General features: G+C 53.9%; 1 protein-coding gene across 3 annotated transcripts in view; it reads left to right on the forward strand.

The window, feature by feature from the left end:
• The window catches only part of SOCS7 (suppressor of cytokine signaling 7), a 55,611-nt gene extending 49,307 nt beyond the window's left edge, over positions 1–6,304 (forward strand). For all 3 annotated transcript variants that reach the window (XM_003931484.4, XM_074388659.1, XM_074388660.1), the window contains one exon: positions 225–6,304. The gene's annotated coding sequence lies outside the window, so the exon portion shown is untranslated. The remainder of the gene's footprint in view (positions 1–224) is intronic.
• The last annotated feature ends 20,227 nt before the right edge of the window (positions 6,305–26,531 follow it).

Below are 26,531 nucleotides of genomic sequence, written 5' to 3' on the forward strand. Positions count from 1 at the left end.
CCTTGTTTTGTTATCCAAGTCATAGGCTGCTCCGGTCCCCCTGACAAAGGCCACTGCTGCATCCCTAGCCAGCTGTGGCATGCATGGAAGCGTTCAGCATCCAGGCTCCCTTCTCCTTTTGAGGTGTGCTGCTCTGCTCCAGTGGCTGGCTGTTCTTTCACTCCATTTTGGTTCTATTCTGTTGAACTGTTTTAATTTTTTTTTTTTTTTTTTTTTTTACTTAGGCATTTGGTTGCCAAGCTCCAGTTTTGAAGAACCAAATGAAGCTACCGTGAAAAGAAGAGGAAAAGTGAGGGAACAGGAAGGTTGGGATTCTCTGCAGATACTTTGGTTCCCCATGCAGCCCTGGGGCTTGGAAGAAGCACATGACCGCACTCTGCGTGGGCTCCACCTCACACCTACCCCTGGGCATCTTAGGACTGGAGGGGCTCCCTGGAAAACTGGAAGAAGTCTCAACACTGTTTCTTTTTCAGAAGTTTTGTTTTTGGTGTTTGTATTACTTGGTATGGAAAACTAACCTTGAAGGCAGCTGGGGTTTGTGCCCATTGAATTGGAAGTGTGCAAAGGGTGAGCAGGTCCAAAGAAGAGGTGGGAGCTGGGGACAGGGGACGGCCATTCAGCTGGTGCCAAAGGCAGAGTTTGAGTCTGTGCCCTGGGCCTGGAAGATGGGAGGGGCCTGAGGTTTGCAACAGGACCGGGAGTTCCTGAGGGAGTGGGAGTCTGCTTCTTGTTGCCATGGGCAGCTGTGGTAGGAGCAGGAGAGAAAGCAGGGTGGGTGGTCTCGAAAAGAAGATTATTGAGCAAAACCTGGCAAATGGCCTTAGCTAGGGGAAGTAGTGACTCCTGCATCCCGTTTTAAGGTTTAGGAACCTGAGTTCAGAAACACCGCTCACGGAAGCTTTATTAGTTGTGATTTACTTAATTCCTTAAGTTCCATGACCTGAAGTTAACCCCTTTTCTTCCTGTGCCCTCAACCCATTCCCTCTTGAGATAATTGTGCATGTTAGTCTGGTCATGGTAACGGCATCCCTATTGCTTCTGCCAGCTGTCAAGGCAATCGTGTTTCTCATCACCTGGGCAGTTCAGAGCCAATCATGGGCTGCCAGATTTAATGGAGCATGCTTCCAGGTTCTTCATGGCAAACTGTACTCACGACTTAGGAGTCAGCGTTACTTCCATGTGTCTGTCAGCCTGTGAGGGGGAATGTGGAGGAAGGTGAGAAATGCAGCTGCCACAGTACGCTGTCCTAGAGGAAGCATTCAGAACGCAGCCCTGATGGGATTTCCTTACATCAGAGGAGAGCATCGCATCTCACGTTTTTAAGTTTATCACTGTTGTCCCACTTCTGGGATGGGAGGTGGCAAGGGCTTCTTTATTTTTCTTTGTTCATTCTAGCAACCTCGACATTTCCAGATCTGATCCCACTGGTCTCCACTCACTGGAAAGTCTGTCAGGTGCCGACTTGAGAACCGCCAGTCTTCCAGCTCTCAGAATGAGCAGCAAGAAAAACTCCAGTGGCCTTTAATTGTTTCTGCAGCTGGCCATGGCCAATTCATATGACATTGTGAGTTGGCTTTCTTGTAGAGCTGCTCTGGGGAGAGGTTTGCTGTTGAGATGTGACAGTAGAGCTGTTGGTCTTCATGACTCCTTTGCGTGTGTTCTGTGAGAATCTTTTCTGGGTTTCCCATGCTTACAGCTGCGTCATCTCACAAGATAGATAATAATGTCAGGTTTGTGGCTTCCTGATGGTTTGGCTGGGGCCCCAGTGTCTTGTTAATTGATAGGACCGCCTCATCTGGGAGCACTGCCCTCCTTAGTCCTGCATGGAGTGACCAGTCTTCCTCCTTGTAGCTGAACAGGGAGGAAACTGGCATCATTACCTGACTGAGGAGGGGTGGCCCAGAAGATGAGTTTGTCAGCATAAACACAGCCCACCTCTGATTTGTCATGTAGTACCTCTTCTTTCCTTGGCTTCCATGGTAGTAATAACAACTAAGCAAGATTATGATTCCAGTAATTGGTTTAGCACGTGAGTGTTGCCTCGTGAGAGTGCAAGGCACTTCCATCTTGCAGGAAGTGCCACCCAAATATAGAGCCTGAAGTCTGGAATCTATTGAGATCCTTCGGTGGCTGGTACACAGGGTGGGGTCGTTTTTTGTTCCTTTTCAACCACGCATAATTTTAAGATTACTTTTTCCTGTGTGTATGCCTGGCTGTGGGCTAAATACTCCAGAAAACAAAAAAGGTAAAAGACATAACCTGTGGCCTAAGGGAACTTTTAGGTGACTGCGGCACATCAAGCAGAAAATCAAGGACTGTCTAAGGATGTTTACAGTAGATAAGATCAGGATAGACCAGATGGTCTGGGAAAGTTCTGTGCCTCTGAGGCTTTGGGTTGTAGTCAAAGGCAGGAGAGTAAGATGAGAAAAACATGAACAGAAAGAAGGCAGCAGAAATCTTCGCGTATACTGAACAATGCATAGCCCTGTTAGAGGAACATCGCTAAAGAATCCTTTGCAGTGCAGTTGTCTAGATGGAAGGTCCCCAGCCACCAGGCAGGCCTGAGTGCCTAGGGGTTAGGATGGTGAGGTGGAGCCCGAAGCCCAAGTCAGCAAGGCTCCTTCCCATTGCCAGGGCGTCACTGTGGTCAGCTCAGGCTGTGTGAGGGAGGTAGAGCTCCCGTACTTCTGTGTTACCGGGGTGTCTTCTGGAGAACTCATACACTCAGGTACAAAACAAATCAACTGAGGAGTTGTGACCCAACCTCACCACCCACCTTTCTCCTCCTGGGGAGGGTCGTGTTGAACTGGGTCTGTGATCTGTCAGTGCACTGGTCCCAGCCCTGGCCACAGCCTAGTTCTTCCTCCGTGGAGCAGGCCTGCAAAACAGAGCAGCACAAGCGGAAATAGTCTTCATCAGGTGTGGGTGTTTGGTGACTGCATGGGTGGCCTTGCACAGAGTAGTTAGGGGAAGGTGAGGAGGAGGTATGAGGCTGGGCCAGCTGTTTGGGATGCAGCCTGGTTGGAGTAAATGGAGCGGAGGAACAGGTGTGGCAGCTGGGGCAGCACCTACCCTTCACCTCCCCTACCAGGCCTGCCCCTCCTTCGCCAGTGCTGTACAGATCTCATTTAAATGTATTCCTTTCTAGGGCTGGGCGTGATGACTCAGGCCTGTAATCCCAGCACTTTGGGAAGCCAAGACGGGCAGATCATGAGGTCAGGAGTTCGAGACCAACTTGGCCAATGTAGTGAAACTCTGTCCCTACTAAAATACAAAAATTAGTTGGACATGGTGGTGTGTGCCTGTAGTCCCAGCTACTCAGGAGACTGAGGCAGGAGAATCGCTTGAACCCAGGAAGTAGAGGTTGCAGTGAGCCAATATCATGCCACTGCACTCCAGCCTGGCTGACAGAGTGAGACTCCATCTCAAAAAAAAAAGTATTCCTTTCTGGTTGTATTTTCAAGTCACAAACTGGAAAAGGCTCACACCTAGTGACCCACTATTGATTTATAAGTTGTGGGTAGGTGACACCAGTGGCCTCAGGCCCTGCCTTTATAACCTTCACCTGTTTATAACTGATCTACTGTAACCTTCCTCAGGTTGAGAGTGAGCCAGTGTGAGCCAGTGACAACTACTGCTACAACTTGCTGTTACTTGAAATTCATGTGCTGTGTTGGGAGCACAGGAGTAGGCAGGTGGGGGTTTGGGTGTGGGCACTAGATGAGTGGGTGGAAGGTGGCTCTTTTGGGACCATTGGTGCTGACCTTGGCCTGGTCACCTGCCTGTGCTTAGGTAACATCCTGGAACCTGAGCCATGGAGGTGGTACCAGGACCCTGAGGAGAAAGGTGTGACCAAGGGGAGCTCTGGCATGGCTCCTGCTCTTTCTCCATCCCTACATTTCACTTGGGCTAATCATATAAGCCCACCTTGAGGTTGGGGATGGTGTAGAGATAGCTGCCGACACCTGTGTAACACACATCCAGGAATAATTGGGGAGTGGAGGTGATAGTTCCAGGCCTAGGAGTGAGAGGTGGGAGTAGAGCCGGAAGTGCCCTGGAATGCAGCCTTGTCAGCCCTCATCCCAGGGGCCCCCAGAAAAGCATGTCCTGCTTGAAGCCCTCTGCTCCCAGCAGGAAGTGGAGAGAGGAGGAGCTTTTTTCTTCAGTTAGATCTTTCCCTTCCCAGCTGCCTCTCTTCCTTAGCTTTGGAGCCCTAAAGTTAGTGGACAAGGCACTAACTTTATGGTCTATGGCTGCTGGAAGGAGGTCTGAGTGAGAGAGAGAGAGAGAGAGAGAGAGAGAGAGAGAGAGAGTGTGTGTGTGTGTGTGTGTGTGTGTGTTCGTTCTCATTTGCAGAAGTCTTGCTACCAGTTGGGGTGTTAAGAGCATCTCCACTGGAGGGAGACCTGGCATTTGTTTTCCACTTTTAAGAGAATGACACGCCCCCTGTCATGTAAGGGAGGAGCTGTTGAGTTAGACATTTTCCCTATGGGAATCCTCGGTTTGGTTTGTGGGAAAGGAGGGAATGAGGGAATGGATAAGTGATTTTTATCTCTAATTGTCAACACAGCTGTTCTTACACTGAATTTGTGCTATTGCATACATGTAGCCATCTTTCTTTTCACTGCAGCAGTGTTTATCAGTAGTTCAAAATGATTTATTTGCTCCTGGGGAGTAAAACCTTTTTTATTAAAAAAAGAAAAAGAAAAAAAATGAAAGAAAAGTGTGCCCCCCTCCTACACTATGATAGCTATAGAATGCTTGGGCCACAAAGGTCAAGTCTGCACGTCCCCGTGGTAGAACCTGCTTTGACATTGGAGCCTTCATGCTTAGCACAGAACAATCGGAGGCCTTGAGAACATGGAGAGCAAGGTCTTGGGAGCAGTGAAATGGGGGCTGGATCGTAGACACGGGCGCTGGGGACCCGGGTACTGCAGTTAGGAAAGTAGAGTAATGAGCTGTACTGAAAACGTTGATTCTCTAATCTGCCAGAAAAGGACCTTTCTTTACATGCAGATTTCATATTGTCTTTGTCCTTTTCATTGCTTCTTGACCTTCCTGGTAGGTGTCGTCCAGTTTCTTCCTGTTTCCCTTCCTGTCCCCTCCACACCTGCTATCCCATCCCACTCCCATCTACCTCCCGGGAAGGCATCCTTGCATGCTGAGTTCATGACCTGCTTCACTCCCATTACACTTCTAGAGGGTTTAGAAGGGACCTGGAACCACTCCTTTTCCCTCTCCTACCCCTTCCTCTGCGACGCCAAGAGGCCTGGAGGGGCAGGCAGAAAGCAGCCAGCCGTGGCAGGAAGATGTGCATGTTTGGTTGCAGCTGGACTGCGATCGTAGTTCCTCCTGGAGATCAAGTGTGAGGAACTTAGGACACTGTTCCTCAGACTCTGGGATCATCACATACCACACTGCCCCGCTCAGAGCTTCGTCCTGAGCTCCCTAACCAGCTCAGGTGGAGCGGAAGCCTGGTCTGACACCTCCATCTCTGATGCTCCCTTGCGTGAGGACCTGCCCCTCACTCTTAGGCCCAGAATCTTGTCCAAGGGACAGGTAGGGTCCAGGTGCCGCTTTGGGTAGCTGGCTATTGGAATGCCCAGACTGGTGCTGCCCGTGGCACAGCCTCTACTATATGTTTTTGGTTTTTAAGAAACTCGATGAAGAGGGGTGTCATTCTGGGCTCGGGTTGGTTGCCAATTTTTCACCAGAAAGGAAGCCACCCCTTGCTTCTGTCCCCGTCAGCCCCCCCCAACCCTCCTCCAAGCCAAAGCGTGGCCTGGCTTTTGTCTTCCCATTTAGTTTTCCTCTTTTACCCTTCTTTTTTGTGTTTAATTTATTAAAATAGTTGCTGTATAATTTATTTTCATAAACTATAAAAAATACTAAATGGTTAAAATAGACTTGCAGGCCAATCTTAAATCGGGTGGGAGGGTCTGAGGGTGGGATGGGGAAAGGGAAAGATGTTTTGATATAAACAAAACAAATGCACTTTGGGTGTGTTTTGGTATTTTTCTGGGGATAGAGGGGGTGGGGTTAGGGATGTCCCTGTAGATTAGTTCCAGAATGGGGTGTCTGTGTATACTGTGTTAATAGGCATGTTTCATTCTCGTGAAGGGACATTAGTAGCTGCTGCAGGTCCTGTTTGGAAACCCCATGTACAATTCCCAGTTTTTGTAAGTGTCAGTGCGAGAGACATTTGACTCTTGTGTTTCTATCTCCTTTTTATGATTGCTGTACCTACCCATGTCTTTCTGGGGAGGGGTGAAAAGAGATTTGAAATAAAAATGTTTAGAAATTATTGCTTGTTCTTTGGGCTTGTGTTTTTCACTCACTCTCCCATCTCATGTGACTCTTCACATGCCCCCATAGGGTCTGATGACCCAGCCCAGGGAATGGGTGATCCCTGTGAGGTCAGCCGAGAACTGGGCTTGTCAGCATTAGAGGCGCTGAAAAATCCCTGAGGCTGATGGCCACTGCTCAGAGCTACCTTCTCCTTCCCTAGGAAGTGCAGGAGCATTCCAGAGAGCTTCTGGGGCCAAGTGCCTGTGGCCTTTTTGTCTTGGTGAGCAGTAGCCTGGGGCTCTACCTAGGGAGAGTTGATGTTTTACCTGTTTTACTGTAGCAGTCATTCCTAGCATTCACCCTGGCTGGCCCTGAGGCTTTTCCTAAATTTAACCCATAGCCCTCCTGCTTAGCCCACTATTGCTTACTTAAACTGTGCTTTTCAGAGAGAAAAGGACCAGGTTGTTCCTCTGGTTGACAACTGTGTGTACAGGCATATTCTGGAGATTTTGTGGGTTCTATTCTAGACCACTACGATAAAGTGAACATCACAAGCAAGTCGCACAAATTTCTTGGTTTCCCAGTGCATATAAAAGTTACGTTTACGGCCGGGCACGGTGGCTCAAGCCTGTAATCCCAGCACTTTGGGAGGCCGAGGTGGGTGGATCACGAGGTCAAGAGATCGAGACCATCCCGGTCAACATGGTGAAACCCCGCCTCTACTAAAAATACAAAAAATTTAGCTGGGCGTGGTGGCACGTGCCTGTAATCCCAGCTACTCAGGAGGCTGAGGCAGGAGAATTGCCTGAACCCAGGAGGCGGAGGTTGCGGTGAGCCGAGATCGTGCCATTGCACTCCAGCCTGGGTAACAAGAGCGAAACTCCGTCTCAAAAAAAAAAAAAAAAAAAAAAAAAAATTCTTTTTTGCTGCCAGGCGCGGTGGCTCAAGCCTGTAATCCCAGCACTTTGGGAGGCTGAGGCGGGTGGATCACGAGGTCGAGAGATCGAGACCATCCTGGTCAACATGGTGAAACCCCGTCTCTACTAAAAATACAAAAAATTAGCTGGGCATGGTGGCACGTGCCTGTAATCCCAGCTACTCGGGAGGCTGAGGCAGGAGAATTGCCTGAACCCAGGAGGCGGAGGTTGCGGTGAGCCGAGATCGCGCCATTGCACTCCAGCCTGGGTAACAAGAGCGAAACTCTGTCTCAAAAAAAAAAAAAGAAAAGAAAAAAAAGAAAAAAAAATTCTTTTTTGCTACAGAAAGGGTCTTGCTGCGTTGCCCAGGCTGAAGTGCCATGTCTCGATCATAGCTCACTGCAGCCTTGAACTCCTGGCCTCAGGCAATTTTCCCTCCTTGGCCTCTCAAAGTGCTGAGATTATAGGCATGATACCACTGTGCCCAGCCTAGCATTCTTTTGGAAACAATGGGCTCCAAATAAAACCCCTTCCCACTGTCTTCACCTCCAAAACCAAAAACGATCTACTTCATCTCCTCATCACAAAGGCTGTTCCATCAGACCTCTGTGATGGTGTCTCTTCTTGCACATACTTATGTGATAAGCACTTGGCAAATAATGGTGCAGAAGATGCCTCGTTCATTCCATTGTGTGTCCCTCTGATTGAAGGTGAGATGGGAACAGTAAGTTTTCTGTCTCTTGGTTCCCTCCAGACTCTCATAGTGTGAGCGTCTCACGCATAGGATTCTAGTGCATATTTGTACCACGTGGACTCTGAAGACAAGCTGTTTTCACTGGTGCTCAGCCAAAGGCACAAGAGTTGACTCCAGCTCAGGAGAAGCACTAGCTGATCCCTAATGGAGTCCCTCCCCAAGAGGTTTTTGAGAAGAATTTTGAAGCTTCCTCTGCTGCACAGATCCCCATTGAAGCTGTGATGTCATCATACATCTGTCTATTGCCATGTCCTCATTAGGCATTTTCCTTTGTGAACCTGGACAGTTTCAACTGGTCTTCCTGCTTCCTATTTCTCCTCTCTAGCTCTTCAAAATGTCCTTTTATGAGGTCTCACTATGTTCCCCAGGTTGGAGTACAGTGGCTCAATCTCGGCTCACTGCAGCCTTGACCTCCCAGACTCAAGTCATCCTCCCCTCTCAGCCTTCTGAACAGCTGGGACTAAGATACAAGCCAACATACCCGGCTAATTTATTTTTTGTAGACATGGGGTCTCACTATGTTGTCCAGGCTCCAGCGTCCTCCACCTTGGCCTCTAAAGTGCTGGGATTACAGGCATGAGCCGCTGCACCCAATGGTGTCATTTCTTTAGTTTACACTATTTGATGTCTTTCAACCAAGAGAAATTCCTGTTAAAATTTTGACCCTCGACCTGCCTTCCAATGCTGTCTCTCCTTCCCTGCCACGCAGGCTGCAGTCTGGCCACATGTGCAACCTGAAGTCCGAGATCACGGCATCCTTCCTGCCACCCGGCCCACCCTCATGCCTCACCTTGTGCCTGGAGGACCCATATCTGTCACCCTCTTTACCTGCTGAACTCATTCTTCAGGGCCTGCCCCAGGGACACTCTGTGAAATTATCACTAGCCATAAACAAGTGAGTCTTTCTTATGACGTTTGTTCATCTATCTCTGCCTGTTTGTTCGACTGTGACCTCTGCAAGGCACAGAGCCTGTGTCTTATTATTCATCTCTCATCCTACTCCCGGGGCCTGGCACGGTTGAATGGTCGTGCCAAGGTGGTGGTGAGTTGAGGAGATGAGATCGGCCCCCTTCCCAGGAATGTTGCTCATTTTCCCTGGTCTCTAGTCAGCCAGTCCTTGAACCTGGATCTCCACCATTCACACAGGACAACTGGATTGTTTAGAGGTGGGGATTTTTAGTCAACAAATGCCGGTCTGGTTATTTTATTTTATTTTATTTTTTTAGTTTGAGACCAGCCTGGCCAACATGCTGAAACCCTGTCTCTACTAGAACATGCAAAAAATTAACCAGGTGTGGTGGCACACGCCTGTAATCCCAGCTACTGTGGAGGCTGAGGCAAGAGAATCGCTTGAACTCAGGAGGTGGAGGTTGCAGCGAGCAAAGATTGTGCCACTGCATTCACTCCAGCCTGGGTGACAGATGGAGACTCCATCTCAAAAAAAAAAAAGAATAGTCAAGAATATTGCTTGAGCCCAGAAGCTCAAGATCGAACACCAAATTAAGAGACTAAGGTGGGAGGATCCCTTGAGCCAGAGAGATCGAGGCTGCAGTGAGCTGTGATTGCACCACTGCACTCCAGCCTGGGTGGCAGAGCGAGACTGTCTCAAATGCCTATCATCTCTCTCCCTCTCTCTCTTTGGGCACTGATTATGATCATTATTATATATATTTTTTGAGATGGAATGTCTCTGTCACCCAGGCTGGAGTGCAGTGGTGCAATCTCAGCTCGCTGCAACCTCCACTTCCTGGGTTCAAGCAATTCTCCTGCCTCAGCCTCCAAAGTAGCTGGGATTACAGGCATTTGCCACCATGCCTGGCTAATTTTTGTATTTTTAGTAGTGATGGGGTTTCACCATGTTAGCCAGGCTGGTCTCAGACTCATGACCTCAGGTGATCCTGCCTCAGCCTCCCAAAGTGCTGGGATTACAGGCATGAGCCACCGTGTCTGGCCCCATGATCATTATTATTAGCGGGTTATTTTGGTGGGGGAGGGAAAGAGTCTCGCCTGTCACCCAGGCTGGAGTGCAGCAGCGCTATTGTAGCTGACTACAACTTGGAACTTCTGGGCTCAAGCCATCCTCCCACCTCGGCCTCCCCAAGTGCTGAGATTATAGGCATGAGCCACAGCGTCCAGCCCTATTAGCAGTATTTTGAAAACAAGGATTGAGATTCTTTTTGCCAAAGGCAGAGGAAAAATGAGAAGCTCCCTGGACCTGAGGCTGCAGAGTCGGGTGTGCCGTAGGAGCAAGAGAGGAGGGAGCCACTCAGTGGGGAAGGGCTGCTGGTGGCCGCAGGCGGAGCTGGGTGAGTCATTGGGCTTCTCCTGCCACCTAGTGGCTCCTCGGGGTGAAGCCACCCTGCTGTTCCCTCAGGTCCTCTGGGTGGTGGTGGGGCGAGGCCGGATTTAAATATTTCTAAAAACCAAGTCTCCAGTCCCCTTCTGTTAACGCATTCAATGCCCTGCCCTCTCAGGGACCCTGGCCCATGAGGCATCCTTCACCCGGCCCTGGCATGTGGGACAAGACCCCCTCCTCCACGTGGAGAGAGAGTGGGAAGCCTTTGTCCTGGCTCCTGGGCAGAGTGGTGGGGGGGCCCACGGCGGACACCTGGGGCCGGTGGATGCCACCCTCATGCACCCTGCCCTCCATGGCTTGATGACTGCTGATGGGAGATACTGGGCCTGGACCACGTCCGTCCGTGTCTGCTGCGGGTTCTAGTTAATTCTATAAATAGGCACTATTTTGTGGAGGCTCTGGGTTAGGGCTCTCCTGAGCCTTCCCATCTCACCTTCTCCGAAGACTTTGCCCTTTTGTCTCCAGCATGGTGGGGGCATGGACAGAGACCGGCCGCCCGAGGCCTGAGGGCCCGAAGGGACCTGGGAGACACCTGGGTCTGGGCCTCTCTTCAAGCCCCTCCCTCCAAAGAGGCTGCCTGGAGAGACAGCCTGGTTGCATCATGCCTGACTCCTGCCTATTAGGTGGCTGTGACTATTGGGGAGGGGTCTGGCCCTGGGTGAGGGGCTTCAGGAGGAGGCTGAGAGGCCTCATGAAGGGGCCACACGTTGGCTGTGAATCAAGGTCAGGCGTCCTGCCCGGCTGCCCATTGCCCTCCCTGCCTCTGCCACCCACCTCTCTCTGGGGCCCGGCAGCCTCGGCTGCATCGGGCCGGGATTGCATCACTCTTGGCTTTGTTCTCAGGGCAGCAGGTGCAGGAGAGGGGCCCGCCGCCCGCCGGGCTTCCCTCTCATCTCCTTCCACTCCCTCCTGGGTAATCCCCCTCCTTCCTCCCTTCCTAGGCTCCTGGCACCCCGGGAGCTGCTTCCACCTTGTTCCCCAGGGAGCCCTGGAGCCTACCAAGGTGGAAGGAGTCAGGTTGGGGGGCAGGATGAGCACCAGGCTGGAAAGCTTCTTTCATCACCTCTGGTCTCCACCTGGCTGAAAGCAGGTGCCACACGCAAAGGGAACACCTGGTTGTAGCCAGGGTATGGCCTCCTAGAATCTGGGGACAAGGTCAGAAATTGTCACCTGCTGAACTAAAGCTAATAATAATCAAAATAAAATGAATGAATTCAGGCCTTTGTAGAGGATGCTTAACTTTTCTTTGTTGTGGTGGTTTTTTTTTGAGATGGAGTCTTGCTCTGTCGCCCAGGCTAGATGCAGTGGCACAATCTCAGCTCACTGCAACCTCCATCTCCCGGGTTCAAGCAGTTCTCCTGCCTCAGCCTCCCTAATAGCTGGGACTACAGGCATGCACTACGACAACCAGCTAATTTTTTGTAATTTTAGTGGAGATGGAGTTTCACCATGTTGGCCAGGCTAGTCTTGAACCCCAGGTGATTCGCCCACCCTGGCTTCCCAAAGCACTGGGATTACAGGTGTGAGCTACCGCACCTGGCTGGTGCTTAACTTTTATTGATCACTTTTTTTTTCGAGATGGAGTTTTGCTCTTCTTGCCCAGGCTGAGGTGCAATGGCATGATCTCGGCTCACTGCAACCTCCACCTCCCGGGTTCAAGCGATTCTCCTGCCTCAGTCTCTCGAGTAGCTGGGACTACAGGCATGCGAACCACACTTGACTAATTTTGTATTTTTAGTAAAGTTGGTCTCTGTGTTGGTCAGGCTGGCCTCAAACTGCATGAGCCACTGCGCCCGGCCTATTGATCACTTCCGTGCCCACCAGTAGACCAAGCATTTTAGACTCACACTCTCACGTCATCTTTCGACCGCTCTGTGAGGAGGTGCTGTTAGCACTTCCGATTTACAGATGAGGGAGCTGCAGCACAGAGAGGTCAGAACACTTGCCCAAGACCACTCGAATATTAAATGGCAGTGCCGGGCGGTGAATCCGGGTGTGCCCCCTTCTTGAAGCCTTTGGAAGGGATAGTTGGAAAATTTGATGCTGACCTGCCTGGAACATTTTTTTAACCCCTAAAAGATTGCTTTTGGCTAAGACACTCATCAAGAGATAAGTGTCTCATTTTAATTTTATCAAAAAGATGGAATAAGTAAATATTCATGGAAGCCTGGGCTACATACTGAAACCGTGTCTCTAAAACAATAAAAAATTAGCCAGGCATGGTGGCATGCAGCCGTAGTTCCTACTCGGGAGGCTGAGGTGGGGAAATCATTTGAGCCTGGCAGGTGGAGGCTGCAGTGAGTGGTGACCACACCACTGTGCTCCCGGCTGGGCTCCTAGTGAATGAACCCTGCCCCTCTCCACAATGCGGTACCTCTGAGGCAACATTGTTGCTGGAGGTTCTGGTCCCTGTGGGGTGTAGAAGAGGAGAAGCACCAGGGGATCCAGCCTGCCAGGGAGGAAGGAGGACTGGGGGGGCTGTACTTGTGGACCCTGCAGGCTGGCACAGAGACTGTGGGTGGTACTATCCCTTCCCTGCCCAGGGGCTCTGCTTGTGAAACTCCCTGCAGTGTTCAGGGTGTGTTGATAAAATAGCATTGGGTTTACAAATCAATAGGAAGTAAAAAATAAAAAAAAAAAAAATTAAAAAGAAGAAAAAAATAGCATTGGGCTCACGCTTGTAATTCCAGCACTTTGGGAGGCCAAGGTGGGTGGATCACAAGGTCATGAGTTCGAGACCAGCCTGGCCAAGATGGTGAAACCCTGTCTCTACTAAAAATACAAAAATTAGCTAGGCACAGTGGCATGCATCTGTAATCCCAGCTACTCGGGAGGCTGAGGCAGGAGAATCGCTTGAACCCAAGAGGTGGAGGTTGCAGTGAGCCGAGATCACACCATTGCATTCCAGCTTGGGTGACAGACTGAGACTCAGTCTCGAAAAAAAAAAAAGCATTGGGTTTAGCAATCTAGCCATCATGACTTTGGCTAGTAAGAGTTTACTCCTGAGGGCCCGATTAGCATCTCTGAGGACAGACAGTCCCTGACCTTGCAAAGCCCAACACTAGACCCTAGGCCTGGCCAAGCAACAGCTGTTTCAGAGGCCCAGTATGGGTGGCTGCTGCCACCATCTCCTTGTTTTCACTTCCTTGGCACTGAAAGGGAACCTGAGGGAAACCAACTGGAGAGCATGGAGCCAGGCTTCCACAGCCAGGGCCCTGCTGCCCCACAGCCTGGGAGAGTGCAGCTCAGGGTGAGGGGCAGGCTTGCTGGCTGACGCTCTTCTCTGTCTCATGTCTCTTTAGCTCAAGGCAGTCTCCATTTGAAGGGACAAAGAGCCCCATTGACCTCATAGCCTTGTGACCCCAGCCAAGTCTGTCCCTCCCTCCCCAGCCAGCTAGCAGGGCCCTCGAGTAGCAGACAGGGGCCACAAGGCCACTCAGAGGGCACAGGCGGGGAAGCCGAGAGGCGGCAGCCAGCTGGCTGGGGAAAACTGGGAGTGGGGGGGCAGTGCCCGCCAGATCCCCACCAGGGCAGCCTGGGATGAGGGCTCCGTGTACTCCTGGCTGTAGTCCCAGGAGCAAAGCAGCAAAGACCCTTCAGGGCCAAAGCATGGGTGTCTGGGGGAGTCCAACTTCAGCCCAAAATCAGCTGCCCTGGAGCTCAGGGCCTCCCTGGCCCACATTCCTGCCTCCCTGCCCCCAACATGCCCCCCACACCCAGCCTATAAAGCCCCCTTTGTCTGAACCACTGAGGATCTTAACTCTCCCCATCTCCCGCCCCCTCTTCCCTCATCCTCTGGTGCCTAACAAAGAGGCCAGGGCTCAGTGAGAAGTGGTGAAGCCACCTTCATCCCAGCCTGGGCATTGGCCCTGGGGGTGTGGGCAGCCAGTCCCTGTACACCAATGCCTCCACCCACTGCCCACCTCAGGGCAGGTTAATTCCCACCCCTGTCCACTGGGGATTTTGTACTCCTGCCCAGGCAGCGTGCCCACCTCTCACATGCCCATTCATGTGATGCCCCTCTCAGTTTGCTCTGCTCTGTCAGAGACAGCACAGAAGGCAGTGGACGGCCAGGAGCCACCCCTGATAGAGGGTGTCAGAGGGTGAAGGTGTCTTTTTGCCATCTCCTTGGTGTTCGCCAGATTCGGTGGCCCCACTGCCCACACATTAGGTTCTCGAGTAGCACCTGGGGGTTGAGATCCCCCTTCTCTGGGAGTGGATAAACAGGTCAGCCCCCTCCTCCTGCTTGGCGCTGCCAGGAACATGGCTCATTGGGTGGGCAACAGGAATCCCCATCTCTTTTTCCCTCCCCTAACCAAGGTCCTCAGAACACCTTGGACTATAAGCTGGACCCTGGCAACAGCTTCCTGTTTCCCCAGCGATCTCGGGGTGGGAGTGGCACAGTGTCTCCCTGCCTCTCAGTGCTCTGGGTGTCTGTGACCTGCTATCAGTCACCCCCTGCAGGGCGGTAGCCTGGGAGGCAGTTGGTCTGGGCCTTGGGATCAACTCTGTAGCCAAGGTGCGGTGAGACCGCGGGCAACCTCCTCTCTGGCCCCTGTAGCATGAGGGTGGGGTCCTTCCGACTCCTTGAGCCTCAGGAATGAGGAAAGGGTCTTCCCTTGCGGGGGGGGGGGATCTCCTCTCCCCTAGCAGCGCCCCCAGGACGGGCAGAACACGAGATGCAGGCGCGGGCGAGTCCGGGACGTGCGAGGGCCGGGTGTGCGTTGTGTGTGTGCCCGAGTGTGTGCGCCCCCGCGTGCGTGCGTGCGATTGTGCGGTTGCGTGTGAGCGCGTGTGCTCGCCGGTGCGCGGTGCTGCCACGGGCCGGGCGGGGTGAGGAGGGGAAGGGGCGGGCGGAGGGGCGGGGCCGGCGGGGCGGAGCGGGGAGGGGGCTCGGGCGCTGACACCAGGCGCTCCTCGCGCTCGGCGGTCGCCGGGTGCAGCTGCCCGGACAGGGCGCATGGAGGGGCCGTCTCCCCCTGCGCCCCCGGGGGCCAGCGCGGCGAGGACGGCATAGCGGGGCCCAGCATGGAGCAGGTGAGCGGGCGCCGGGCTTGGGTGCGTGGCCGAGAACCGAGGGAGGGCTGCGGGCGTTGTGACCCGGCGAGGTGGGCGCGCCGAGCTCTGGGGGCTGCCACCGCGGGAGGGGTTGGGGCATTGGAGCTCCGGGCGGGGCTGGGGCTCTGGGAGAGGGATGGGACTGATGTGGCACAGAGCTCTCTCTCTCTCTCTCTCTCTCTCACTCACACACACACACACACACACACACACACACGAGTACTCCCCTATCACTGACACCCAGGGAGGCGTGTGCACAGGGCACCTCTCTCCCCACCCCTTTTCCAGAAAGAGATCCCCCACACCCAGAAGCCCCCATCCTCACTTGGTAAGGGCACAGCCCCTGCTCGCGAACCCAGGCCCAACGAGGCTACAAGCTCTGCAGAATGAAGGAGTGGGCTCTGGGTCCTATGACTACCAATTGGTTGACCCCCAGTCCCCTCAAGATGCGCTGGTTCCCTCCCCCTACACATCAAGGGGCTTCTTCCAGCCCCGCTCCCCCTCTTTCCCAGTCACAGCAGCTGCAGCAGCTGCTGCCACCATTTCGTGTCAGCGAAAAGATGGGGTGGGCTAGGAGGCTTTCTCTAAATGTACCCCAAAGGCAGAGCCGCAGCCCCAGCCAGGTTTTGGGAGGAGGCTGCTGCCTTCCTTCCGTTCACACAGGCTTCAGCAGAATACACTGAGTGTGGGCTGGGCACTGAGGGTGGGGATGAAGACCCCCTCTGGTCAGAGTTCTCAGCCTCTGCACGGAGCTCAGCAAATCCCAGACAAGCTGGGCTGGTCCCCTTCTGTGATGAAGGGACTCTATCGTGATTTGCAGCCCCCTGCTCTAAGAGAGGCCAGCAGCCTGATGAGGGGGCTGCCCCTGGGGTGGCCTCACTCCCTTCCCAACCTCCACGTGGGGTGAGGTCTCGGGTGGGGTCTGGAGGGGTGGGGTGGGTTTTCTGTTTGGGGCCGCCTTTCAGTGCTCAGCCACCCAGACTCCTCTCCTTTCCCCGCCCAGGCTCCAGGCTCTTTGGGGCTGTTCTGCCTGAAGCAGTGGTCAGGGGCCCTGGCTCTGAGACCCTCCCCTCCAGGCTGAGCACAGGTCCCCTGTCACTCTGGCAGTGGGCCCGTCGGTGGCCTGTGATGGTGGTGAGGAGAGGGTGAGGAGGAGTGGAGGATGAGGAGTCAGGGGGAGGTGGAGTCTGTGGAAGGGGTGACCCCACCAAGTTCTGGGGGGGCGGAAAGGGTCACTGGTTGGCGTGAAGTGCTCTGGACATCCTCCCTGGGCTGGGTGTGAGTTTTGGGCGGGGCTGTGGGCTGGTCCAGTTTCCAGGCCTGTCTGGCATCTTGGGCATTAATTTAAATGGTCAATGGCAGCTCCCTGGAGCACCAGGCCTGGCTGCTATTGTCATTACTGACAGCACAAAAATAGTGGCAGGGCGGGGAGGGAGGGAAGAGTAGTAAATGCCACTGAATTGCTCATTGTAAAATGGTTAATTTTACGTTATGTGAATTTTGCCTGGATGTTTTTTAAAAAGGAGTGGCAGGGCTAGGGGCCACTACTACTTTCTGTCTGGAGAACCCTAAATGCATCTCACTGAGCCTGCAGCTCAGCCCAAGTTATTCTCCAAGTAGCCCATCTGCCCATCATCAGCTTTCATTAGCCTTCCGTAACTGTTCTGGGCATCAGTCGCTTACCCTTTCCCAGAGGGAAGACCAGAGCCCACTCCCCTGGGAGGAGAAACATCAAGGGGAGTCAGGACACTGGGCTTCCGCCCCTGGCTCCATCACAGAATCACTGGGAGGCCTTGGATGTACATCCCCTCTCCGGGCTGCTGTGAAATCTCTGTCAGCTATCCCAAGTGGTGGCTTCTAGGTCCTCTCTAGATGTCCTAGGACCCCTCTGCCAAGCACAGCAGCTCAGTCTGTCCCCTGGACCGTGAGGTCCCTCCCCACAGGCGTGGACTCTGCCAATCGGCACAGTCTCCGAGGTGCCAGGCTGATGTGGTTAGCGCCCACTGGTGTCACCAGCTTTCTGGATGTGCCAGAAGCATGGTGTGTATGAAATGAGAGCTTCTTTCATTGCACCAGGGAGAGCTCCTATTTTAAGTTTCCCATGTGCTGATCCCTCTTGTAAAGCAAAGAATCCTTTTATAGTGCGCGAGCACCGATGTGTCTGTTTGGTATGTGTGGATTTTGGCATGGAAGGCTGCCTTAAAGGGGAGCATGCCTGGAATCTCTCACGGGGGCTGGAACTGCTGGGGGCGTGAGTGCCAGGACTAAGGGGCTTGCCCCACTGTGGTCAGTCCCGCCCCTCTTTTCTCCTCATCTGACTTCCAACGCTCCAGCCCAGGGCTGGCTGAGGGCCAGACAGAGGAGAGGGGAGCAGCTGCGGGGGGATTTCCAGAGCTTTGAAGGGGAGGTGGGAGCCTCCTCTCTGATCCCTTCCCCTTTGCCTCCTCTCTCTTCTCCTCCTCTGTGTTCCCCTTCTTTCCTCTTTGCTCCTCTCCTTCCTCCCTTCCAGAAGGGCAAATGGAGACAGGGAGGAAGGTGGGTCCCAAGTGCAGTGAGGTGTAGGGGCCAGGTGGGGCTGGGCAGGGGCTGGGAGCCTGGGGCAGAAGCAGGAAGAATTAAAGAGCCCGCACTAGGCCGTCGCGGTGGCTCAAGCCTGTAATCCCAGCAGTTTGGGAGGCCGAGGCGGGTGGATCACGAGGTCAAGAGATCGAGACCATCCTGGTCAACATGGTGAAACCCCATCTCTACTAAAAATACAAAAATTAGCTGGGCATGGTGGCGCGTGCCTGTAATCCCAGCTACTCCGGAGGCTGAGGCAGGAGAATTGCCTGAACCCAGGAGGCGGAGGTTGCGGTGAGCCGAGATCGCGCCATTGCACTCCAGCCTGAGTAACAAGAGCGAAACTCCGTCTCAAAAAAAAAAAAAAAAAAAAAAAAAAAAAGAGCCCGCACTAGAATTTAGCATCCTGAGCTGGAATGAACACCCTGGCCCGACCCCTCCCAGAGGGAACATTCGGTAGAAAGAGTAACACCAGACTTGGGCTGGAGTCCTGCATGAATCCTAGCTGTGGATCTTGGACAAGCGGCCCAGTCTCTCTGGGCCTGTTTCCTCATTTACATAGCGGGGCTAATAATACCCACCTTACAGTGTTGCCATGGGGACGAAATGAAATCATGTGTGTAAGAGCTTGGCACATAGTGGGTGCTCAACGTACTCACTCCTCTCCTCTCCATCTCGGTGTTTGCAAGCCCCTGCTGAGTGAGGCGCTGGCAACCTTGCGCACACTCACTCAGACACATGGTCCTTGCCACCGGCCTTCCCTGATGGGAAGGTGAAGAGCCTGCCGGGCTGGGTTTTCCAAACCTGGTTTCCCTAGAGGTGGCCAGTTCAGAGTGGATTATCTGTTGGCCACCCTCCTGCCCTGACGGGAGGCCTTGAGGTGCATGGCTTGCTTACCCTGCTGCCAGCCCAGAGAAGCCGAGCCTTCTTGCTCCCGCCCCAGCCAGCTGTCCAGAGGTTTCCTGCACACACCCCAGCTGCTTGGCAGATTACCAGAGCTCTTTCGGGTCCTCAGCCTCCCTCCCAGAGGGGTGTTCAGGTGGGATTCTTCTCTTGGGGGGCGTGGCACCAGGGATGAGTGGACCATTGCCCTACCCTTCACCATTAAAGATACCAAGTGAAGGGAGAGAGATCCAAGATGGCTGATCACTAGCAGCTCGGGATTGTAGTTCCCAGTTAAAGTGCAGAGAAAGAGAGGACACCACACTTTCAGACGAATTTTTGTTGCTCATGCACCAGGAGATTCCCAGTGGAGGAGCCCCACAGGTTGCCAGCGCATCTCTTGTGACTGGTGAGGTGGTTTTGCCTCGGTGTGTGGTTCTTGGTGCAGAGTCAGAAAAGCACCATCAATCTTAACGCCGCTGCTTTGGCTGGCGCAGTGGGTTGCTCAGATTCCAGCGCTGGGAATCAACAAGTTGGATGTCCACTCAGAAACCCAATTACAAAGACGGTAATTATAAAGACCACAGATGGATAAATCTACAACGAAGGGAAGAAAACAGCCTAAAAAGGCTGAGAATACCCCAAATCAGAACGCCTCTCCCTCTACAGGGGATCACAGTTCCTCATCAGCAACAGAACAAGGCCTGATGGAGAATGAGTGTGTTTCATTAACAGAAGCAGGCTTCAAAAGGCGGATGATAAGAAACTTCTGTGAGTTAAAAGAACTTGTTCTAACCTAATGCAAAGAAACTAAGAACTTTGAAAAAAGTTTTGAAGATACTAAGTGAGGTCAGGCTCGGTGGCTCACACCTGTAATCCCAGCACTTTGGGAGGCTGAGGCAGGTGGATCATGAGGTCAGGAGTTTGAGACCAGCCTGGCCAACACAGTGAAACCCCGTCTCTACTAAAAATACAAAAATTGTCTGGGCATGGTGGTGGGCACCTGTAATCCCAGCTACTTGGGAGGCTGAGGCAGGAGAATTGCTTGAACCCGGGAAGCGGAGGTTGCAGTGAACCTGGAGGATAGAGTGAGACTCTGTCTCAAAAAACAAAAACAAAAACAAAATTAGCCGGGTATGGCTTGCCTGTAGTCTTGGCTACTCTGGAGGCTGAGGCAGGAGAATCACTTGAACCCAGGAGGCAGAGGCTACAGTGAGCTGAGATTGTGCCACTACACTCCAGCCTGTCCAGCCTGGGCAACAGGAAAAAAAAAAAGACATTTATTGAGCACCCAGTACATGCAAACTGCTGTGTTGGGTGGTGGGGAGGGAACTGTCCCCATATTCCAGGGAGGGCAACAAACACAGCAAAGGGTGCCTGGGATGGTGCTGAGATGGTGGTGCAGGGACAGTGCTGAGCAAAACAAGAAGGAGCCTCCAGTGACTGGGGGAGGAAGAAGGGGGCTTGGGAGGTAGGCAGGGTCTGTCCTAGACCTCAAAGCCCTCTACTAGCAAATGGCAGATAAAGGGGTGAAAGAGTGAGGTGCAGGCACTGGCCACAGCCCCAGACATCCCATAGAGTGAACCTCATTCATTGAGCATGTTGCCAGGCTGGAGTGCAGTGGCATGATCTCAGCTCACTGCAACCTCCATTTCCCCAGTTCAAGTGATTCTCCTGCCTCAGCCTCCCGAGTGTCTGGGACTACAGATGCCCACCACCACACCTGCCTAATGTTTTTTTGTTTTTTTTTTTTTTTTTTTGAGACGGAGTTTCGCTCTTGTTACCCAGGCTGGAGTGCAATGGCGTGATCTCGGCTCACTGCAACCTCTGCCTCCTGGGTTCAGGCAATTCTGCCTCAGCCTCCTGAGTAGCTGGAATTACAGGCACGTGCCACCATGCCCAGCTAATTTTTTGTATTTTTAGTAGAGACAGGGTTTCACCGTGTTGACCAGGATGGTCTCGATCTCTTGATCTCGTGATCCACCTGCCTCGGCCTCCCAAAGTGCTGGGATTACAGGCGTGAGCCACCACGCCTGGCCCCAAATTTTGTATTTTTAATAGAGATGGGGTTTCACCATGTTGGCCAGCCAGACTTGAACTCCTGACCTCAGATGATCTGCCCACGTTGGCCTCCCAAGTGCTGACATTACAGGTGTAAGCTACTACACCTGGGGAATTTTTTGTATTTTCAGTAGAGATGGGATTTTACCATGTTAGCCAGGCTGATCTCGAACTCCTAACCTCAAGTGTCCTGCCCGCCTTGGCCTCCCAAAGTGTTGGGATTACAAGTGTGAGCCACTGTGCCTGGCCAATAAATATCTTTTTTTTTGAGACAGAGTCTCGCTCTGTCACCCAGGCTGGAGTGCAGTGGCACAATCTTGGCTCACTGCAACCTCCACCTCCCAGGTTCACGCAATTCTCCTGCCTCAGCCTCCTGAGCAGCTGGGATTACAGGCACCCACCATCACGTCCGGCTAATATTTTGTATTTTTAGTAGAGATAGGGTTTCACTATTTTGGTCAGCTGGTCTCGAACTCCTGACCTCAGGTGATCCGCCTACCTCAGCCTCCCAAGAGCTGGGATTGCAGGTGTGAGCCACCACATATGGCCAATAAATGTCTTTTGACTTGATGAAGTGGGGTCCCCCTTGCTTTGGAAATACAAACTGGGGCAGAGGTGTTGCCGGTAGGGGACAGTAGAGCACCTGGGGGCTGCAGCCACGAAAATGCAAGAACCGCTGTCCCCTCTAGCCCTGCCCTGCTACCCTTCTCCACCAGGGGGTGCGCTTTCCCCTTTGGTGAGAGGGCCTGGGCCGGGGCCTGGTGCTGGTGCCTGTGCCCCGTAACCACCTTTCACACGTGATGGTTTCTCCTTTTCAGCTCAGAGTTTTTCGGATTCTTTGTCAAATGTGAACCTCAAATCAGAGGCGGGCCAGGAAGGTCTTACTGTTTTCATCTTACAGAGGGTGAAATGGAGGTGCTGAGAATGTACTTGTTCTCAAAGTCATACAGCTACGGGTTGTAGGGGCAGCAGAACTTGAACCCAGGTCTTTAGACTCTTGAGTCAGTGCGTCTCTGACGGCATGATAAACCCCTTGCCAGCTCCTGGGCTGGGCTTGATCTTGACTCTGGATGGCCCTGGGCCTCCAGGTTCCCCTCTTGGCTTCTGGCCGGCCCTGGGGAAGGTGGGCTCCTCCTCTGGAGCCCTAGCCTCCAGATACTTTTTCCTCCAGTCTGCTCATGCCCTCCTTCTGTCCCCTCCGCATCTCTCTCCTTGGCACCTGCTTCTCAACCCAACAGCCTGCTGAAGCCTTCCCCACGCAAACACACCTGCTTTGTCCACACCCACCTGTGCCGCCCACCTGCCCCTTCTTGCTAATGCTCAGTGCGCAGATTCCACCTCCTCCTCCCTACAGCCCCTCCTCCCCGCACAGCCTGACCCGCACACCCACTGGCCCCCGAGGCTGCCATCTCTGCCCTGTGCGGTGCCACCTTCTCTGGCTGCCTGCTTCCTCTCAGTCCTCGCTGCCTCCTCCTTCTCTGCCTATCCCTTGGGCCAGGGTTCCTCTCACTCCTCATTCTTCCTGGAGAATCTGAACCACACCCCTGGTCTCAGGGAATACCAGAGTCTCTAGCTCAAGCTTCTCTTCCAGGAGGTGGACCCAGGGTTTCAGCAGCCCGTCACCATTCCACCTGCCCCGCAGCCTGTGGGTTAAGTGTGTGGACCACCCTGGAGCCCAGATGCCTGGGTTCAAATCCTGTGTGGCCTTGGGTAAGATACTTGAGTTCTCTGAGCCTCATTTTCCTTATTCATAGAATGAGGATTATGAGATCTATTTCACAGGGCCTTTGTAAGGCTTGATTGGGATCACACATACAAAGGACTTCGTGCCTAGCTTGTCCCTCTCTCTTTGAACACCCTAGGCAACCTGATATTCCAAGCCTTGGCGTTGCCCTGGACTCTTCCATTTCCTTCCTGGTGCTCACCAAGTCCCAGAGCCTCTGTTGTTTGTTGCCCCTGCCCCTTGCCTCGGTACATTTCTCCCAGAATCCCCTTGCTTGCCGCCCTCCATTCCTGTTCCCATCGTGTGCCACAGCGGCCATGGCACAACGCTGCCTCAGCTCCCTGCCCCAAACCGGGCTAACCTGGAAGCACCTCTGGGCAGCCCCTCTGCCATCACAGTGCCCTCCACCATCACACCCCCTCCGCCATCTCACCTCCTCCCACCATCACACCCCCTCCGCCATCTCACCTTCCCGCATCACACCCCCTCCCACCATCACACCCCCTCCGCCATCACACCCCCTCCCACCATCACACCCCCTCCGCCATCATACCCCCTCTGCCATCACACCCCCTCCCACCATCTCACCCCCTCTGCCATCTCACCCCCTCCGCCATCTCACCCCCTCCGCCATCTCACCCCCTCCACCATCTCATCCCTTCCTCCATCAGACCCCTCCCACCATCACTCTCCCTCCGCCTTCATACCACTCCACCATCACACCCGCTCCGCAATCACACCCCCGCCCGCCCCTGTTTCCTGCCTCATCCCTCCATGCTTCCTGCCCACAGACACCCTCGGCTGGGCTCCAGCCAGATGTGATGCTTGCTCTCTTCTGCCTCCCTGGTTCACCCCAGCATCCCTCTCCCTGGAGTGCCTTTTAACCTAGTCCCACCCTCCCCCGCCCCACCCATGAAGCCCACAAAGCTCAAGGCACCTCCTGCTGGAAGCCTCCCCTGCTTCTCCAGCTGAATGTGCTCCTGCACTGGGAGTTCTTTATAGGATCACGACTGGGGAAGACCCAGGCCCCTGGAGGGAAGGATCTAGGCCTTACCTCTATATTCCCAGGGCCAACCAACTCCACTCCCTCCTCTTTCCCACCCCCTCACGTAGTAGACCTTTGTGAATGAAGGATAGTGATTGCGCTGGGGGAGGAGTTTGGAAAGAGGGGGAGTATGAGGAGGGTTCTCAACGAGGGAGACTCTCCCCATGTTGGGCTCTGTGGCTCCAAACCCCCTAAAAGAGGGTATAGGAATACAGTGGGTTCCGGGGTGGATGGCAGGATATGTGGAATGAGACCCCGAGTGAGAGAGGAAGGGGAGCCGGGATGGAGAGGAAGGTGAGGAGAAACAGCGGCTACAGAATAGGGATGGGGTGGGCTGGGACGGGGTGGGGGTGCAGGTCAAGGTGCAGGAAGAGGTGGGAAGGGCGGCAGGGTGGGGAGAGAGCCGCACTTTCTGGGAAGTGGGAGCGGGTGGGGAGGCTGTGCATTGTGGAGGGAGGAATTCGCCTGCCGGTCAGCCTGAGCTCATTTCCTCTCACCCGCTCCTGCCGGGTCTGAGGGCATCAGGCTCTGGAAAAAGTGAGCCAGGGGCATCCCATGGCCTCCCCGCTCCCTCCCCCCACCCCAGCCTCCGTTCAGTCTGATTTCAGATGCCAACCTTTCCCCCTTAAGAGACAACCCTTTACCCAGGGAGGAAAGGACTCCAAAGCCAAGGCGGCAGCAGGCCTTGGACCACTGGCGCCACAGAGCAGAAAGAGGCAGGAACAGGGACCTGGCTGAAGGTTAGGCAAGAAAACCCAGGCAGTATGACAGATTACAGTTAGGCAGCAGGAAGGACTTTCCAGAAGTGGAGGATAATTCTGGCTGCATATGACCTTGATGAAAAGGATGAGGAAGGGAGAGGAGTCATTTAACTGTCCCTCCGTTATTATGAAACAGAATCTCTTTCTCTTGACCACCAAGGGATTTAAAATACCTAAATGAAGCATATGATCTAAACCCCCGTCAGTACCTCTTTCCTCAGGTTCACTGAGTAGAGATGGCCTAATTGTTGTCTGGACCACCCCTACCCCTCTAAGACCTGAGTCCCCAACCCTGATCAAGGGTAAAGGGGTGGGGTCTTGGGGCTGCTCAGCTCTCAGGGGTCTCCTTGCCCAAGGAGGGCGGTGACTCCAGCAGGCAGAGGTGGTCTTCCCAGTTTCACTCCCTCCTCTCTCCAGGTCCTGTATTCTCTGCAGCCTCCACTTTCTTTTCTACATAATCTGGGGAAAGGAATATGGAAGCCCCTTAAACTGCAAAAGGCGTGGGAAAGAGGTAAGCAGAGGCTGTAGGAAGTAAGAAGTGGGAAAGATGGAAGTTAGGAGCAGAAAGAATTTTCTAGCTATTTTCTAGAAATAAAGGACAAACAGCCGGGCGCGGTGGCTCAAGCCTGTAATCCCAGCACTTTGGGAGGCCGAGGCGGGTGGATCACGAGGTCGAGAGATCGAGACCATCCTGGTCAACATGGTGAAACCCCGTCTCTACTAAAAATACAAAAAACTAGCTGGGCGTGGTGGCGCCTGCCTGTAATCCCAGCTACTCAGGAGGCTGAGGCAGGAGAATTGCCTGAACCCAGGAGGCGGAGGTTGCGGTGAGCCGAGATCGTGCCATTGCACTCCAGCCTGGGTAAGAAGAGCGAAACTCCGTCTCAAAAAAAAAAAAAAAGAAAAAGAAATAAAGGACAAGGCCAGGTCTGGTGGCTCACACCTGTGATCCCAGCACTTGGGAGGCTGAGGCAGGCAGATATCACTTGAGGTCAGGAGTTCGAGACCAGCCTGTCCATCATGGTGAAACCCCATCTCTACCAAAAAATACAAAAATTAGCTGGGCATGGTGGCATGTGCCTGTAGTCCCAGCTACTCAGGAGGCTGAGACGGAAGGATCACTTGAACCCGGGGGCAGCGGTTTCAGTGGGCCTCGGCTGTACCACTCTACTCCAGCCTGGGTGACAGAGTGAGACTCTGTTTCAAAAAGAAAGAAAGAAATGAAGGCCAGAGGGGCTGTCTCTCCCTGGACTGTCAGGGGGTGGGCTGGAGGGTCCTTCTGGGAGACGAGGAAAGAAGCTGTCTCAGGACCAGGGCATCTCTTTAGGCCGAGCTCAGAGTAATGCCAGGAAGGATGGCTGTGGGGGCTGGTGATTGGGAGCTGTCACTGCTGCTCACTGCAGAGCAGGACTGTGGGCTGACCCCACGGCCTGCCCTAGGACTGGCTGGGTGGGGGTTTGGAGGGCTGGGCCACCTGCCAGCCTCTCTTCCGTCCCCGGCTCCCCTGCCTCTCTGGGATCCTGGGCTGAGCCTCTGGCTGGGAGGGGGTTACCCTGCACTGCAGGCACCCCGTCTCCCTGCTCCTTGCACTAAGTCTGCCCTGGTGTCTCAGTGTCTATGGGTCTCTAAAGGGAAGGCGGCCTCGAAGCCTCTTCCTGTCTTCTCCCCCTTCTGATCCTGGGTCTCCCCATCCTTGTTTCTGACTTTCTCTGCCTCTCTCATGTTTCTGGGTCTCTGGATCTCTGTTTCTGACCATCTCTGGCTGGTTGTTTCTCTTTGTTTCTGTCTCCCTCCCTCCCTGTCCCTGTGCTAGTTCTGGGTTCGGTGCCCTTGTCCTCTTTCCTGGGCCCGGATGGCCTCTATCTGGGCCGGTCCCCTGGAGGCCCGGAAAGCATCTCCGGGAGACCGCCCCTCTCCCCAGGCTGGGCTCTGACATCCGGCTCTCGGGCAGCGCTCGCGCCTGCCTCAGCCCGGTGGCCACTCTGTGGCCCTCGAGCGAGGCCGCCGACGCACCCCGAAGGGAGCGCGAGGTTGGTGGGGGGAGGGGGAGGGGCGAGGGGGCGGACCCCGGGGAGGCCACCCCGCGCTTGGCCCCGCCCCGGCCCCGCCCCTCCCGGGTCCCTGCCT

This window comes from Saimiri boliviensis, chromosome 17 (assembly GCF_048565385.1).
Source record: "Saimiri boliviensis isolate mSaiBol1 chromosome 17, mSaiBol1.pri, whole genome shotgun sequence".
Classification (NCBI taxonomy): domain Eukaryota; kingdom Metazoa; phylum Chordata; class Mammalia; order Primates; family Cebidae; genus Saimiri; species Saimiri boliviensis.